The sequence below is a fragment of the Cibotium barometz genome, chromosome 14 (genome assembly GCF_041138505.1).
Source record: "Cibotium barometz isolate CiBa-2024 chromosome 14, ASM4113850v1, whole genome shotgun sequence".
NCBI classification, from domain to species: domain Eukaryota; kingdom Viridiplantae; phylum Streptophyta; class Polypodiopsida; order Cyatheales; family Cibotiaceae; genus Cibotium; species Cibotium barometz.
Window position 1 is genome coordinate 15,072,032 of NC_141059.1, and position 16,023 is coordinate 15,088,054.

Consider the following 16,023-nt stretch of genomic DNA (forward strand, 5'->3'; position numbering starts at 1 on the left):
ACAGAGTTCTCAAAATAGGGGTGATTGTGACGCTTCATAATTATGTTTTTTTTTAATTCATGTTGTAGGAGGTGTAAAATGCTTTGTTAGGACATCTAACGTGTTTTGACAAAATTTTGTATTGCAAGAACTATTTTGGTTTTGGTCATTTTCAGGTAGTTACCATTTTTGCGGGTGAGTTTTAATTAGATTAGAGGTAGAATTATGTTAAATCACTGTAACACCGCTACGGGTGCTACCACCAGGAGGGGACGGCCTCTGGTTCACCACCCAGTCATAGAGGAAGAATGAGGATTGCCCCTCATCCCCCAGGCTATATCGTGTGTGGCCTGCCGTCCACACTAGCCTGGCCGCCCATGACTCCGCATGGGCGTCCTCTCCCACTGATGAACCCCGGATGGCCACGTCCTTGGCCATCCGGTCTGCCACCATCGGTCACAGGCGTTACAGCCTACGTGACATTACCCCCCCCCTTAAGAAGAGTTTTCGTCCTCAAAAACAAACTGGGAAAACCTCTTGGAAATTGCACCATGGCGTTCCCAGGTAACTACCTCCTCATCCCTATCTGTCCATTTAACAAGTATCTCCTGGTACACTTTATGTCGGGTTTTTCTATCACGATACTCTAGAATCTTTTCAGGTTCATGGGGTATCTTTGGTGGCTCTATCAAGTCCACCAAAATCTCTGGAGAAACTGTGTTCTCTAACCCGTGAACTGATTTCTTCAGTTTACTGACATGGAAGACAGGATGGACTTGAGAACTCAAGTTTATATGCTACATCCCCAATGTTCTTAAGGATTTTAAAAGGACCACAATATCTCAGAGAAAAAGTTTTAGTGCGATCTTGAGCGCTACGAATGCTCTCACATGCAGCTCTGAGCATATCATTCATATCTTCAAGGAAATCCTTGGCAGATTGAATCTTCTCCTTTTCTAGGTCTACAGCCATCGGAGATCTCTGCTGGAATCCATACATTAACATGAATGGTGTAAATCCAGTCGTTGCTGAGTGTTTGGAGCTGTTATAGGGAAACTCCAATAAGGGCAAGTACTCTTCCCAATTAGATTGCTTCTTACTAACATAAGAACGCAACATATCCTCTAGAATTTGGTTAACTCTTTCAGTTTGACCATCAGACTCTGGATGATCTGCCGTACTCATACTCAGAGTAGTATCCAACTTTTTGAAGACTTCCCTCCAAAAATGACTGTTAAACTTTCTATCTCTATCCGACACTATATCTGTGGGGGCAAGCCATATAGCTTGTAGAGATGTTCAATAAAGAGTTTTGCCAACTCTGGCATGTTAACAGTTTTCTTCGTGGTGGTGATAAACTTTGCCATTTTAGTTAACCTGTCCACCACTACCACCCACACCGAGTCATTTCCTCGACTCGTCTTGGGTAAACCGGTAATGAAATCCATGGAAATGCTTTCCCATTTCCCTTGAGGAATCTCCAGTGGATGGAGTAGTCCTCCAACCTTAAGACGTTCATGTTTATTGACCTGGCACTTATTGCATTTGAGCACATAAGTCTGGACATCCTTAAACAAACTAGGCCAATAAAACTGTCTTTTTACTAGTGCATAGGTCTTCTGAATCTCGGGATGACCCGCACTTGGACTATCATGACTTTCTTTAAGAATTTGGGCCCGAAAGTCACCAATAATTGGTACACATACTCTACCCTTGTAGAGTAAGTACCCGTCGTCAATGGAGTAATTAGCATATTTCTCCCCCCGATGAAGTTTATCACTCCCCTTTGAAGCCGTGGCACTCAAAGGTGATGAAGGGCCTACGTCAGAGCTCTCCGGCTCCAAACTATACCTAGAAGACACGGCTAGTCTCTCCGGCTCCAAACTATACCCAGAAGACACGGCTAGTCTCTCCGGACTAACTCTCGCTTCCCAACTATACCCGGAAGACACGGTTAGTCTCTCCGGATTAACTCTCGCTTCCCTTCCCATTGCACCTTCGGCCAGTCTCTTCGGACTAGCAATACGTGCCAACGAGGCACGCGGTCACGCCTATGAAGAAGTGTGTATGCGTATAGCGCGCCAGACCTCTGTAAAAGATGGATCGTGCTTAAACCATGTAGTGACTCCAAGAAATCATTCTTGAAGACTGTGAAACTAAGTTCATTAATTTGTGGCATGCGACTAAGTGCATCTGCCACCATGTTATACTTACCTTTTTGGTAATGTATCTGAAGGTCAAACTCCTGTAGAATCTCCGCCCACCGAGATTTTCTACCCTTCAGTTCATTTTGACTTGAAAGCCATTTCAGACTTTCATGGTCCGTCCGGACCTCAAAAGTAGCACCATATAAATAGTGTCTCCATTTTTTCAGTGCATGAACTATCGCTAGTAACTCTCGCTCGTAAGCCGAGTAGTTACACTGCGCATGATCTAACTTTTTACTCTCAAATGCAATTGGGCATCCCCTTTACATAAGTACGGCCCCAATGGCCTCATTACTAGCGTCTGTTTCCAAAACAAACGGCTCATTTGGATCGACAATAGTCAAAACTGGTGCAGCTGCTACGGTCACTTTGAGCTTATCAAAGCTCTTTTGTTGGGCTTCCCCCCAACTAATGTTTTTAGTCTTTTGACCGTAACTGGTCAGTCAACAAGACTACGATCTTTGCGTAGTCCTTCACATACTGTCGGTAGAACCCCGACATGCCAAGAAAAATCTGCAGTTCCTCAAGATTTTTCGGCGCTGGCCATTTAAGAATAGCCTCTACTTTTTTTGGCTCCATCCGCATATCATCGGCGGCGGATATATATGGCCAAGGTAGTGAATTTCTGTTTCAAAAAATTCACATTTGCTCTTCTTTGCAAATAGTTTATGCTTTCGCAACAACTCGAACACTAGACGCAAATGCTCTATGTGTTCTTTCTGTCTTATTGTACATAAGAATATCATCTAGGAAAACTACTACGAATTTTCCCAGATATGGACGTAAAATGCTATCCATCAGCATCATAAATGTCGCTGGAGCATTGGTTAGCCCAAATGGCATAACCAAAAACTCAAAATGCCCGAAACAGGTCCTAAATGCTGTCTTCGCAACATCTTCTTGTTTAATTCTAACCTGATGATATCCTGATCTTAGGTCTATTTTTGTGAAGTATCTCGATTCATAGAGTTGATCAAACAACTCATTCATGCGTGGCATCAGATACTTGTTCTTAATCGTTATCTGATTAAGAGCCCTATAGTCTATGCACATCTGCATAGATCTGTCTTTCTTCTTTATTACCAGAAGAATAGGCGATGCCCACGGACTTGAACTAGGCCGAATGAAGCCTTTGTTCAAATATCCGTCAATTGTTTTTCCACCTCTTGTGCCTCGGAGTGGCTTAATCTATAAGCAGGTTTGCGTATAGGTTTTGATCCTAGCATAACTTCGATGCCATGGCCTACTTCTCTAGATGGTGGTAAGCCATCTGGCAAATCATCAGGAAAAACATCCTGAAATTCTTCTAATAAATTCATTAAAGTATCTACGTACTTTTTCTTTAATGTCTCTTTCACCTTGGATTTTTTCTTGTTTGAATCACATGCATGCCAAACAGGGTTTTCAAACAGTGGGTCTCGTCCAAGGCTATTTTGTTTTCCTTGTTTGTCTACACAAACATCATTTACAGTTTCATCTACGGAAACAGAATTTAAAAGAGGGTAACAAGCATATACCTCTGCAAGGGTGCCGCAAGTTTGTGGCAAATCATATAAAGGATTGTGATATGATTCTATCCAGGCTTGAAGAGGTGAATCTTACTACTTTATCTGGACTGAAATCAGTGTTTGGGGTTGGTGAAGTGCTAATAGTGGGACATCTTTGTAGTACTAGTGGACGCCGACCTTGTCCAGCCAAGATAGATGCAATACAAAGAATGAAAGAGATATGCATTAATGTTACAGAGCTGAGGAGATTTCTTGGTGCATGTCTTTTATGTTATATGGATCCCGCATTATGCACATGTAGCAGATCCTCTTTATCAACTCTTGAGGAAAAATCAAAAATTTTTGTGGAGCGCAGCACATACTAAAGCTATGCGGAAGCTGAAATATCTGCTTCAATCATCACCTGCTCAATTTCTGCAGAGCATCGCTAGAATCATTACGTTTATCTAGTCAACCAGCTGCGGGATCTCCCTCAGAGTCGGGGGCTGGCAAGGGGTCAAGATCCTCTCTATGCCCAAGCTTTTGTTCTGCACACTGCGTCTATCGTTTAACTTGTGATGACTGGGCGTGTGATGTGCCCGTCGTCTAGCTACATCTCAATGCTAGAGCGATCGAATGTCGTCCGGAGCTCAGGGTGACGGGGTCTCGCATAAGCTCCAGATAACAGTCGACCTTCAGCTCCCCACAGCTCCAACCGACTTTCTCTCTACACAGCCGAAAAATACTTCTTTCGCAGACAAGCTCTAAAGCCAAAAAAAAAAAAAAACGAAGTTGCTTACCTGCAAACAACGGAGCGATTTGGTGTGTGCGATGGAGAGAGAGAGAGAGAGAGAGAGAGAGAGAGAGAGAGAGAGAGAGAGAGAGAGAGAGAGAGAGTTCTTCCTTTCAGTTCTGGCCACCTCCCTCCACACAGTCCATTGTGTGGATAAGGATAAGAGTTTTGAATGGTTGAAAACCATTGAGTGGGCTCCGGTCCCCCGGTCACACACGGACCCTGACCCAATCGAAACTCACGCTCTGATACCAGTGTTAGATCACTGTAACACCGCTACGAGCGCTACCACAGGAGGGGACGGCCTCTGATTCACCACCCAGCCATAGAGGAAGAATGAGGATTGCCCCTCATCCCCCAGGCTATATAGTGTGTGGCCTGCCGTCCACACTAGCCTAGCCGCCCATGACTCCGCATGGGCGTCCTCTCCCACTGAACCCCGGATGGCCACGTCCTTGGCCATCCGGTCTGCTGCCATCGGTTCACAGGCGTTACAGCCTACGTGACAAATTAGGAAAAGTTTTGTATGAGAGAGTTTTTCCATTTTGTACATAGAACAACTTTGCTCGAGTGAAAATTTTGTGATTCGCATTATTTCACATCCTTTTGGTGACTCCGAAGTCGTCTTTGAGTGGTTTTGTGCTAAAAATGTGCCTAGGTTCTCATGTCGAGACATTGCAGGTCCTAAATGGAGGTCAAGGACAAAGATTTAGCCTCAGACGAACAAATACAAAGTCGAAGAGGAGGATGAAACGTTCGAGATGAGCTATTGAGCATCCTCATCGGGTCACTAAGGCGCGAGTGGCGCACTACAAAAAAGGGTTGTTTTCCCAGTGTTTTAAAAAAATGTAATCTCATGGGAATGATGACCGCGTGTGAAGAAGGCTTCCTGAACACGCTTTTTTCTCCCCAAAAAAAACTTTTAAGGGCTACATTGCCAAAAATATGGCACGAAGTCCGAAAAAGCTCAAGAAAGGGCTACTTTTGGCTTTTGGCGAAAAGAAGGAATTCACAGAAAGCGGAAGAAGAAGATCATGAGTGTGAGTGAGTGCGTGTGTGAGTGTGAGTGCGAGCTTTTCATGAGTGAGTGCGAGTCAGATAGCTCAGGGAGGTGGGGTGGTTCGAGCTCTACACAAGAGGAGTCCTCTTGTTATCTATTGTATGAAAGATAAATATAATCAAAGACTCTATTCTCTCTATTTGTGCAAGTTCTATATTTCTTGAATTTGTGCAATAGATAACAAGAGGAGTCCTCTTGTTATCTATTGTATGAAAGACAAATATAATCAAAGACTCTATTCTCTCTATTTGTGCAAGTTCTATATTTCTTGAATTGTATTGTGATAATTTAGCCGAAGCCTCACAACTTTAAAATCACAATGCTCACAAGTTTAATGCTATTATCTAAGGAGATTACTCTAAATATAATTAAATTTTTCAAAACTACACATCATAGGTTGACTACTTATACATGAAAACTCAATTAAAAGAATGTGGCAAATGAGAACCCAAGTGATAGAGGATTGATGAAAAGTAAACCCTTAATTAACACAAGTCTTGTAATTGAACCATAAAAGTGATTTTACTATGAAAAGTGGCTCAAAGTTGTTTTAAAACTTGAAGATACGGGAAGACAATCAAACTCCAAAAACTATAAAATTATTTAAATGTACTTCTTTAACATGCATTGACATAGAATAAGAGTTTTTAAAAAAACTCATGTACTTGTGATTCTAAAAGTAGTTTTTTTATGTAATAACTTATTTTAAATTGAGGTATATACATTTGAATGGTATGTATTCTATGCCAATGGGTGTGTAGCATATACCGGTGTGGGTTTGTCACCAAAAAAAGGGGAGGTTCAAATCCCCAAAAAACATCCGGCCATAATTGTATCGGCTTCGAACGGAAGACCAAGGTGCCTTCGAGTGGGCACTAAAGTTGCTACTACACAAGGATCTTGGAGTGGGCACTCAAATTGCTGCTTCATTGATGAAATTATATTCCAAATTGTCCAAGAGCCAATTTTTAAAACAAAATTTCCCCTTAACAATGGTCCAAGATAAAACAAAAATTTCCCCTTAACAATGGTCCAAGATAAAACAAAAATTCCCCTTAAAACTTTGAAGTTAGGACCAAGACGGATACACTTATAATAAGGGAGGAATCGTGTTTCTTGTTGGGGCGATAGTTTCGAATCACGTCGTCGTTGACGGCAGCGTTGCCCCGTCTTCTTTCGGTAACGGCTCGTTCAAAATGTCCAGCACAGGGAAGTCAGCAGCGACACCCTTGGAGGGGCGCGAGTTTGGGTCCTTCACCGCCATCGCCACCAACATCAATAGCAAGGGCAGGCTGAGAGTCATCAACACCCAGTTGGTGACGAGCTCGCTGAGTAGCGATACACTCTGCGTGTCGATGTGCCAGGCGATGGCTGCTCCGGCGCTCTGCACGCCCTTGTAGAAGCCGCTGTAGCGACTGAGGGTGTGCGCATCGTCTGTGAGGGCTCCTATGGTCCAGTAGCACAGCGTCTGGAACATGGCGTCCAGCAAGCCATAGCACAAGTAGAGCAAGAAGGGGCCTGCGTAGGCGGCCTCCTTGAAGTCCAGCTTGGGCTGCCGCAGAGGGTGGTCCCTGGAGTAGCGCAGCTGGGTGGCAAGGCCGCCGCCCCAGATGGCGGTGGAGAGGAGGGTGAGGAGCGTGCAGCCGAGCAAGCCCCTGGTGCGCCTGCGCTTGTGGGCGTGGTCCAGGATGTAGCCGATGCTCACCGAGCCGAACATCTGCGCCGCCCAGTAGAAGGCGTTGTTGAAGGCGCGGGTGCGCACGTTGAAGAGCTCTCGGTTAACGTTATTGAACTGGTACGTGTAGAAGAAGTTGCTGGCGAAGGAAGCGGGCGCCAGCAGCAGCATCCTCCAGTCCCCTAACAGCTTCAGCACGCTCCACGACTCAGAGCGCACGTTGACTGTGTATAAGCTGCTAGTACTCACGGGCCTGCTGCCGTCTTCTCGGACCACCCACTCCGGCTTGGCGAGTGTGAGGGTGAGGAGGGTGCCAAGCGACATCACCACCATGAAGGCTACGTAGGTCTGGTCGTTGACGAAGCCGTAAGCGGTATGGTAGTTCAGGGCGAAAGGGATGAAACTGCCGCCAACGCCGCCCAGGTTGAAGATGCTCCAAAAGAGGGAGATGTAGATGCCCTTGCGGTCGTCTGTAGGGTAGGCGGTCATCATGGCGCCCTGCCCCGCCCACAGTAGCCCCGCGCCCATGCCCAGCAGTGCCCCCGCCACCACCACGAACGTCTGGTCGGAGCTGTGGTTGTAGTAGAGAAATGACCCCACGTAGAGCACGTAGAAGCTGCAGCCAAAGAAGAGCGTCTTGTGAGGGCCTAGCAAGTTGTAGATGCCGCCGCCCAGCAGGCCGAAGAGAGAGAATGCGGCGTAGAGGGCGGTGAGACCGTTGTTGGCCGCACGAGGGTCCTCTTGGCCGCCAGCGCCCAGCCCGTTCACGGCGTTGAACATGCCAGGGCAACAGAAGCAGATGAAGCCGATGAGCGAGATCTGAAACAAGGGCGTGGAGTAGTGGCGGGAGAGAGCTGGGCAGTAGTGTCTCAGGATCCTCGGTATGAAGCGATCACCACCATCGTCAGGCACGGAGGCGGGTATCTGAGCCTCCTCCATGAGAGGCAACCCCTTCCTTAGAGCTGCAAAACTGTCTTCTCATTGATTCTTACTCGAATCTCTGCATTCTGTAGCCGGCGGCCGGCCGTCTTGCATGCGCTTGTTGTGGCTGGCTTAAGGCGTGTGTGGCGAGGTCCAGCTTATTTTTGGACTCGTATGATTTTTGTAATAATTTTACTTCATCACAATGGTCCAAGTCATTCTCATCTATTCATAACTAGAATCTCATCCTCCACATCTATTTATAACTAGAATTATTTGTAACTAGCATCTCATCCTCAACATCTATTTATAACTCGAAATGTTTATTCATCCTCCACATCTATTTATAACTAGAATCTCCTCCTCCAATACAAATAGGGGGATATAGCCATGTTTCTATTCGCAAAGAAAGACAACATCACATTTAACATGGCTATGGGTTCGTGGTGGCTGGGCCACTTACTAACTGCAAAACATAACCGTGAAACGAAAAAACACAAAAAAATTGGTACACATAACAAGAGAGGTTTAATAAATTTTAACTGCACATCATTGAAAGCACCATATCTCAGGAATTCGGCCCTATATCTTTGCAAATTTACGACATGATTTTCGCCCCATATCTTTGGAACCATCGATGACCGGTCATATGCCTCATGTGTAGCAAAGATCGCTTATTAAAGGTTTGGATCATCATTGGTGCCTTGTGCACTACAAGAGGATGAGGGGCCATCTGCATGATATAGCCATGCCACTAGTGAGAGAATGTAATGAGAGAGTGGTGGTGGCTGCATTGAGTGAATGCTACAAGAACATTGCATTACAACATGTAGCTATACACGTGGGCTATACACACCTATACATGCGGCTGGCTATAGCCACATGTACTAAGACAGAATTACTGAGATAGAATTCTAGAGGCATACCCAAGAGTAGAATTTTCATAGACATCCGAGAGTAAATGTATGTTGGCTTGTGGTGGGATATAATAGAGGTGCCCAAGAGAGACCAGTTATCACACTACTGTGTGTTGGTTTGTGTTGGGAGGTAATATAAGTGCCCAAGAGAGACCAATTTTGTGGTGCACATCTTCATTTTCAAGGAGGACCAAGATCAACTTCATCATATTTAGAAAGAAGAGCTCATATGGAAAATATGAAATTAACATTGCTCATTGAGAAAATGGATAATATATAAGGGTGAGCTTGGCCTAACATCGGTCGGATAATATATCTACACCACTGCTAGCTATAGTGGACTACACATCATCATCATCATCAATGGTATGTTCGGATTCGATTGCTTCATCCTCATCTTGGATAGGGGCGCCTTCATCTTCATTGGTTAGTGGTACGTCGCTCTTGACATCTTGCACTTGATCCTCGGCATGTTTATTTTGAACTCCTACTTCATTCATGAGCTCTTCAATATTCACCTCTTGAAAAATACTCTTTGAACAAGAAGTAACTTTTATAATATACCACCATTTATTGTTATGTAGGTCCAGTTGAAACACAACCTATGGTTAGATTACCTCATAGGCTCATGCATAACACTTGGCTTATGCATAACCTCCAGTATAGCTTTAGCATTTCTCTCATGCTTTTCTCATTTTCTTATTTTGTATTGTAGGTCTCCCCTTTTTTGAGCCTAGCTCTTCTTAGCCACTTGAGGTAAGCTCTTTTGCTATTTAATATTCTCTTGTTTGCACCCTTGATGAGTGATGGGGTTTTGGATTAGTTATATGCATGCTCTCGTTATACATACATAGAGCAGTATGCCTAATAGGCTTATGCATACTTTATGCATGCATAGATTCTGTCTCATAGGCTTATGCATAAGTCTTATGCTTATGCGCTTATGTATAAGGCTCTTATGCATAAGTCTCATGGCTTCTGCATAAGGCTCACATGCATGAGGCCCTTATGTATTAAGTATTATGGCTCACGCATAAGCTTTAAGGCTTATGGTGTTGCATGACGAATGAAGATCAATACAAGGATGCAACAAAAAAGACACTTAGGGCTCTTGAAAAGAGTTCCAAGTTGTGGATGAGTGTGGGAGTGGGTTTGACAATAATCCCACATGGGAACTTTTGGGAGTTTTAGAGTTTTTGTATAAAAAGTGGCTTATTTGAGAGCTTATGGACACATTGGGCAAACTCATGTTTGAGCTCTCTTGAGACTAGCTCTCCCTCTTCTTCCATAGAGGTGCAAGCTCTTCTCTCTCCCCATCTACATTGTTGTAAGTTCTATTCTTTTGTTAATTCAATGCAATGAGTTGATATTTGTCTCTCTTCTCATGTCAATTCTCTAGTGTGCATGTTTCTTATTGATAGCTTCAAGGATTGTGTGCATGCTAGGGAAATGAGTATTTGAGAATGAAGAATGCTTTGATCTTGTGTAAGCAATAGCTAAGCTTTCTTCTTGTTTGGATGTATGGATGAGTGGAATGTGGAGTTGAGTGAGCAATAGCAAGATTGAGCTTGAGTGTGTGTTGAGTCTATGTCATTAGTAGAAGTTTTCTTAGCATTCTCTCCATCAAATGGATAAGCTTTTGTGCACCGGTACGGGTTGAATCCCTAGCTCCGAAAGGGATGCAAATCCCATTGGATTGAGCTAAGTGTGGATCATACTACTCTTGCTACAAGTGAGAGAGTTTTTTCGTCTCTCCATTGGCGCCGCTGCCGGGGAAAAGACTCAAATCCGGTTGAGAGTGTGTGGAAACCACCACTATTTCCTCTTTTGGTTGCAAAACCATTGAGTGATTAGGTTAAGTTCGGGTGTGCGATCTCGGTGTGAGTAGATAAGGTTAGGATAAGAAAAAACCATTGAGCGGTTGAGGTTTCTCCCGCATTGTTTTTTATGTTTTATTGCTTTTATGCTTTTTCAAGTACCGTTCATTATGCTTACCTTCATTGTTTTTTGTCATTTCATTCTTTCATGCTTTTCGTTAACATGTAATTAGTATAAATAAATAAAGAGAAAAAAGGTGCGTTGCTAAGCTCTTCCATAGTTTATGCAAGCCCCATAGACTCCCAAGCATGAAGTCCGCTTAAGGATGAGAGGAGAGAGGGAAAGAGAAGGATGAAAGGAAGAGAGGTAGGTTGAAAGCGTAGAAGGCGACCTTTCTTCTATTGTTTTGTTGTGTTGTTATGGTGTGGGGAGGCGTTTCCATCAAGCATAGCAAAGAAAAATAGATATATATATATATATATATATATATATATATCTATTACATGTGGCTGTAAGGCGGCCAGTTGAAAAGGTGAGTGAAGGCGGCCAAACACTATATATATATATATATATACGTTGACGACGTGTAGATGGCAGTGAAGGCGGCTTTTAAAACAAAATATATATATATATATATATATTTTATATACTGACGTGGCAGCTTTGAGGCAGAACCGTGGATTGCAGTTGTGAAAGCGAAGGCGGCCGACAAATAGAAATATATATATATATATATATATATTTACGTGCAATGGTCGGCAGCTAAGTGTAGGTGGCCGAGCGAAGAAAGGTAAGGCGGAACCGTGGATTGCAGTTGTGGAAGCGAGGCTGTGGACACCAGCCGACAGAAGGCGACATTGGTGGAGCAGCCGGTAGAAGGCACAGTGGTGGGCGGCGTCGGCAGCACTGAGTAGAAGCCCGGCGTCGGCAGCACTAAGGCGAAGTGGACGGTGTGGGAGCCGGCGGCAGCTGACGTGCCAGTTGAGGTTGAGCAAGGCAGCTGGCAGCGAAGTTGAAGTGGAGCTGAGGAGGCGCAGCAGCAGGGTGAACGCGGGCTGTGGGAGCGAGAAGGCGTAAGCAGAAGCAGCTGGAGCAGAGGCCGGCTTATACGAAGCAGCTGAGGTAGAAGAAGAGAAAGAACGAGCAGGCGGTTGACTCTGGTGAAGGAGAGAGAAGGAGAGGAAGGCGACATTGGTGGTGCAGCTGGCAGGAGGCGCAGAAAAGCGAGCGCCGCATTGAACGCGAGCGCGTGGGGGCAGCGTGGAATCCGGGCGAGCCGGGAGGCGGAAGATAAGATAACTCCTGATGGATATTTGGCGAGATACATGTCCACCATGCATTTACCCTGATAGTACTCGACCAGATCATCGCGGGGGTTATAGTGCTCCTGCATTTCAAACACATTCTAGGTACTTCTATGCTCCCTTAGGTGAAAATTGCTGTGGGCATCACTTTGTCACATTATTCTATCAACAGCATCACCCATTTCCACATTGTCAAGAGTGTGCACGGCTTGTATTAGAAGAAGCTTCACATATTTGTTGGATATGCCGCTCTTACTTTAGACGATATGGCACGGGCTTAATGAAGCAAATTGTGGGAGTTACACCCCAACGCCATAATCTTCTTAATGTGAGAATACTAAAGAGAGGACCAAATCAACGTAGATTACCTGAGGAGGTTCAAGCACAACAATGGAGGGATACAAGCCTAAATGACTTGCAACCACCGATCTTGCAAGCCCTCCTTCCCCAAGCCTCCACATGTCAATATTGGATCAATATGAGTACCTACATTGCACAGTTCCAAAATCAAAACTGTCTAATTAACCTTCCCATAGAACCAATGCCATATTTTAGTGAGGAAGCACTCCTTCCTCTACCACCTTTTCCAGCGGCAAGTTTTTGTGAGGGGTTGTCTCTGCATCCTGAGGAAATTGATACCATCTTTCCAGCAGACGAGGACACGGATCCACCACCAGCGCAAAGGTAAGTTCAGTGACTCCATAATAAGATCGACAAGCCAGGGCACTTTTATCCCACTGGGTTTTTCCCCTCGGCTATATTCGGTGTTTGGCACCAATGGCAAATTTTATTTTTTTCTTTTCTTTTCTTGTTTGTTAATAAAAATTTTGCAGAAATCTTCGCTAAAACAAGAGCATCAAACATGCCCCAATAGTCCACCTATCGTGCAAACAAATTAGGAAGGGGGGAGACATGCTACGCTTACAAAGATCAAGGAGGAGCAATCTACACAAAATCAGCAATGCATCAATGCAAACGAACAACATCAACAGGGCACTACAACAGGTGTATTCAAATCTTAATCTTTATTTCTTTAAGTGTCTTTATCTTTTGAATATATAGTTTGCATGTTCGTACAATGTTGGCTGGTTTAAGTTTTTGATTAGTTCTTAAAATATGGTGAGTGAATTCTAGACTCTTAGAAGACTTAGTAAAAGATATTTCTATCTAAAGACAGTGTAGGATATATACCAATGGAATATGCCAAGTTCTTATGCTTTCAAGGTATATTAGTTATCCCTAGTGGTGGCTACCTCTTAGATATGAGCTAGGTGCTAGGAGTAATAAAAATTTATAAAAAAATTATTATACCCTAATAAAAAAAAATATGTACAAAGTAAATTGAGACATGACGTGTCTACAGCCATATGGAATGCTTGGTAGGACCTGGGGTTGTCTTAGCACCTTGGGGCCGATGCCTTGGTTTCCATGGGGTAAACACTGATGTCTAAAAGCCTCAGAAAAAGACCTTTGAGGAATCTATCGCCTTGATAGATGTTGGTAGGACTCTGGGGTACACTATGGGCCCTCGAGACCGATGCCCTCATCTTCATGGGATACTCCTTAGGTCATAAAAGAAAGAAAAAGGGTCTGTCGCCCTTGAGATACTTAGCGGTCTTTAGATTCTCTTGGCGGAGGTCTCTTGGCCATTGCTTGGGTCTCTTTGGGATAGAACCTTAATCTTTATCACCTTCTACACACATATCAAAAAAAAAAAGAAAAAAAAAGAGAGTTCCAATCACCTTTGCTCATATTTAGGAGTAGGTTTGCCACTTAGGAATAACTTACATACTTGTAAGACATTGAGACTGCGGTCATAACCGGCGGTGTACAAAGCACACTTGCCTTTGCATAGTACTATCTACCACTTAAGTCTCACTTTGACTAGTCTTTACTCACCTATTTTAGTACTCATTAAAACTTTAATCAGCCTTGCAATTATATGCTCACGTGTGAAATTATCATTGCTGGTTTTTCTTTTATTTTCTTTTTTTTCAATAAGAGACTTTACTTGTATCCATTGTTTTTTTGTTGCAGCTCTTGCTACTACCGCGCTCGAGGACGTGCGCAAAATAGGAAGGGGGGAGTGTTGCATGACGAATGAAGATCAATACAAGGATGCAACAAAAAAGACACTTAGGGCTCTTAAAAAGAGTTCCAAGTTGTGGATGAGTGTGGGAGTGGGTTTGACAATAATCCCACATGGGAACTTTTGGGAGTTTTAGAGTTTTTGTATAAAAAGTGGCTCATTTGAGAGCTTATGGACACATTGGGCAAACTCATGTTTGAGCTCTCTTGAGACTAGCTCTCCCTCTTCTTCCATAGAGGTGCAAGCTCTTCTCTCTCCCCATCTACATTGTTGTAAGTTCTATTCTTTTGTTAATTCAATGCAATGAGTTGATATTTGTCTCTCTTCTCATGTCAATTCTCTAGTGTGCATGTTTCTTATTGATAGCTTCAAGGATTGTGTGCATGCTAGGGAAATGAGTATTTGAGAATGAAGAATGCTTTGATCGTGTGTAAGCAATAGCTAAGCTTTCTTCTTGTTTGGATGTATGGATGAGTGGAATGTGGAGTTGAGTGAGCAATAGCAAGATTGAGCTTGAGTGTGTGTTGAGTCTATGTCATTAGTAGTAGTTTTCTTAGCATTCTCTCCATCAAATGGATAAGCTTTTGTGCACCGGTACGGGTTGAATCCCTAGCTCCGAAAGGGATGCAAATCCCATTGGATTGAGCTAAGTGTGGATCATACTACTCTTGCTACAAGTGAGAGAGTTTTTTCGTCTCTCCATATGGCTTTATGCATAAGGTATAATTCCATTATGCACCATAAGGCTCATTAATAAGGACGTAGTAACGATGCATATATCTCATAAGCTCATCATGAGTGGTAGAGTTATAATATCTATAACATTTTTGCTCCAAAGCATAACCAATGATGAAGATGCATTTCTCAGCCTTTGGATTCAACTTTGTTCTCACTTCATCAAGAACATGCACATATGTAATACACCCAAACACTTTCAAGTGAGACACATCTGGTTTTATACATGTAAACTTCTATTAAGAAGGGTTTTGTTCATAGTGTAAATATTAGTTATTGTTGCTGATTCTACCTAAAATAATCCAATATATTCTTCTCAAACATTAAGGCATGTGTCACTTCTACAATGTGCCTAATTTTTCAGTCCTCAACACCATTGTGGTATGAAATGTACCTATATGTGTACTATCTTTTGATTCCCTTATTTCTCATGAAATTACTGAACTCATTAGAGAAATACTCTCTCCCACCATCTGATCTCATGAATTTTACTTACGTGCTTTTTTCCTTCTTGACCAAGGCTTTAAATTTCTAAAAGTGAGCAAACACCTCACTGTTCTTCTTCATGAAATAAACCCCCACTTTCCTAGTATGATCATCATCAATAAATGTAACATAATATCTAGAACCCACAATTGTTGTAGTCTTGGTCAGTCCCCATACATATGAATGTATAATATCTAATGGCCTTGCATTGACGTGCTTTTCATGTGGGAAAGCATGTTTGTCTTGCTTACCAAGTTGACATGCTTCACATACTTTATGCATAATACTATCAACCTTAAACTTTGGCAAACCTGTAACAATATTTTGGGCCTACATAGACTTCAGTGTTAACTCATTTTATGGTGGTTCGACACCCAAGTATATGCCAAAGCATGTGAGTAATATACATCAAATGTCAAGGATGGACACACTAAACTCATGTGCAAATAAGCCATAAAGCAATGGTGTCCGAATCTCAAACTTAAATGGGGGCACCCATAAAGGTCCGACGGATAATTAATGGTGTTTTCTACTCTAAGAGCGTATGGCAGT

At 43.2% G+C, this 16,023-nt stretch overlaps 1 pseudogene; it reads right to left on the reverse strand.

Moving 5' to 3' along the window:
- Positions 1 to 6,531: 6,531 nt before the first annotated feature.
- Positions 6,532 to 8,264, reverse strand: LOC147631694 (UNC93-like protein 1 pseudogene; annotated as a pseudogene).
- Positions 8,265 to 16,023: the final 7,759 nt, after the last annotated feature.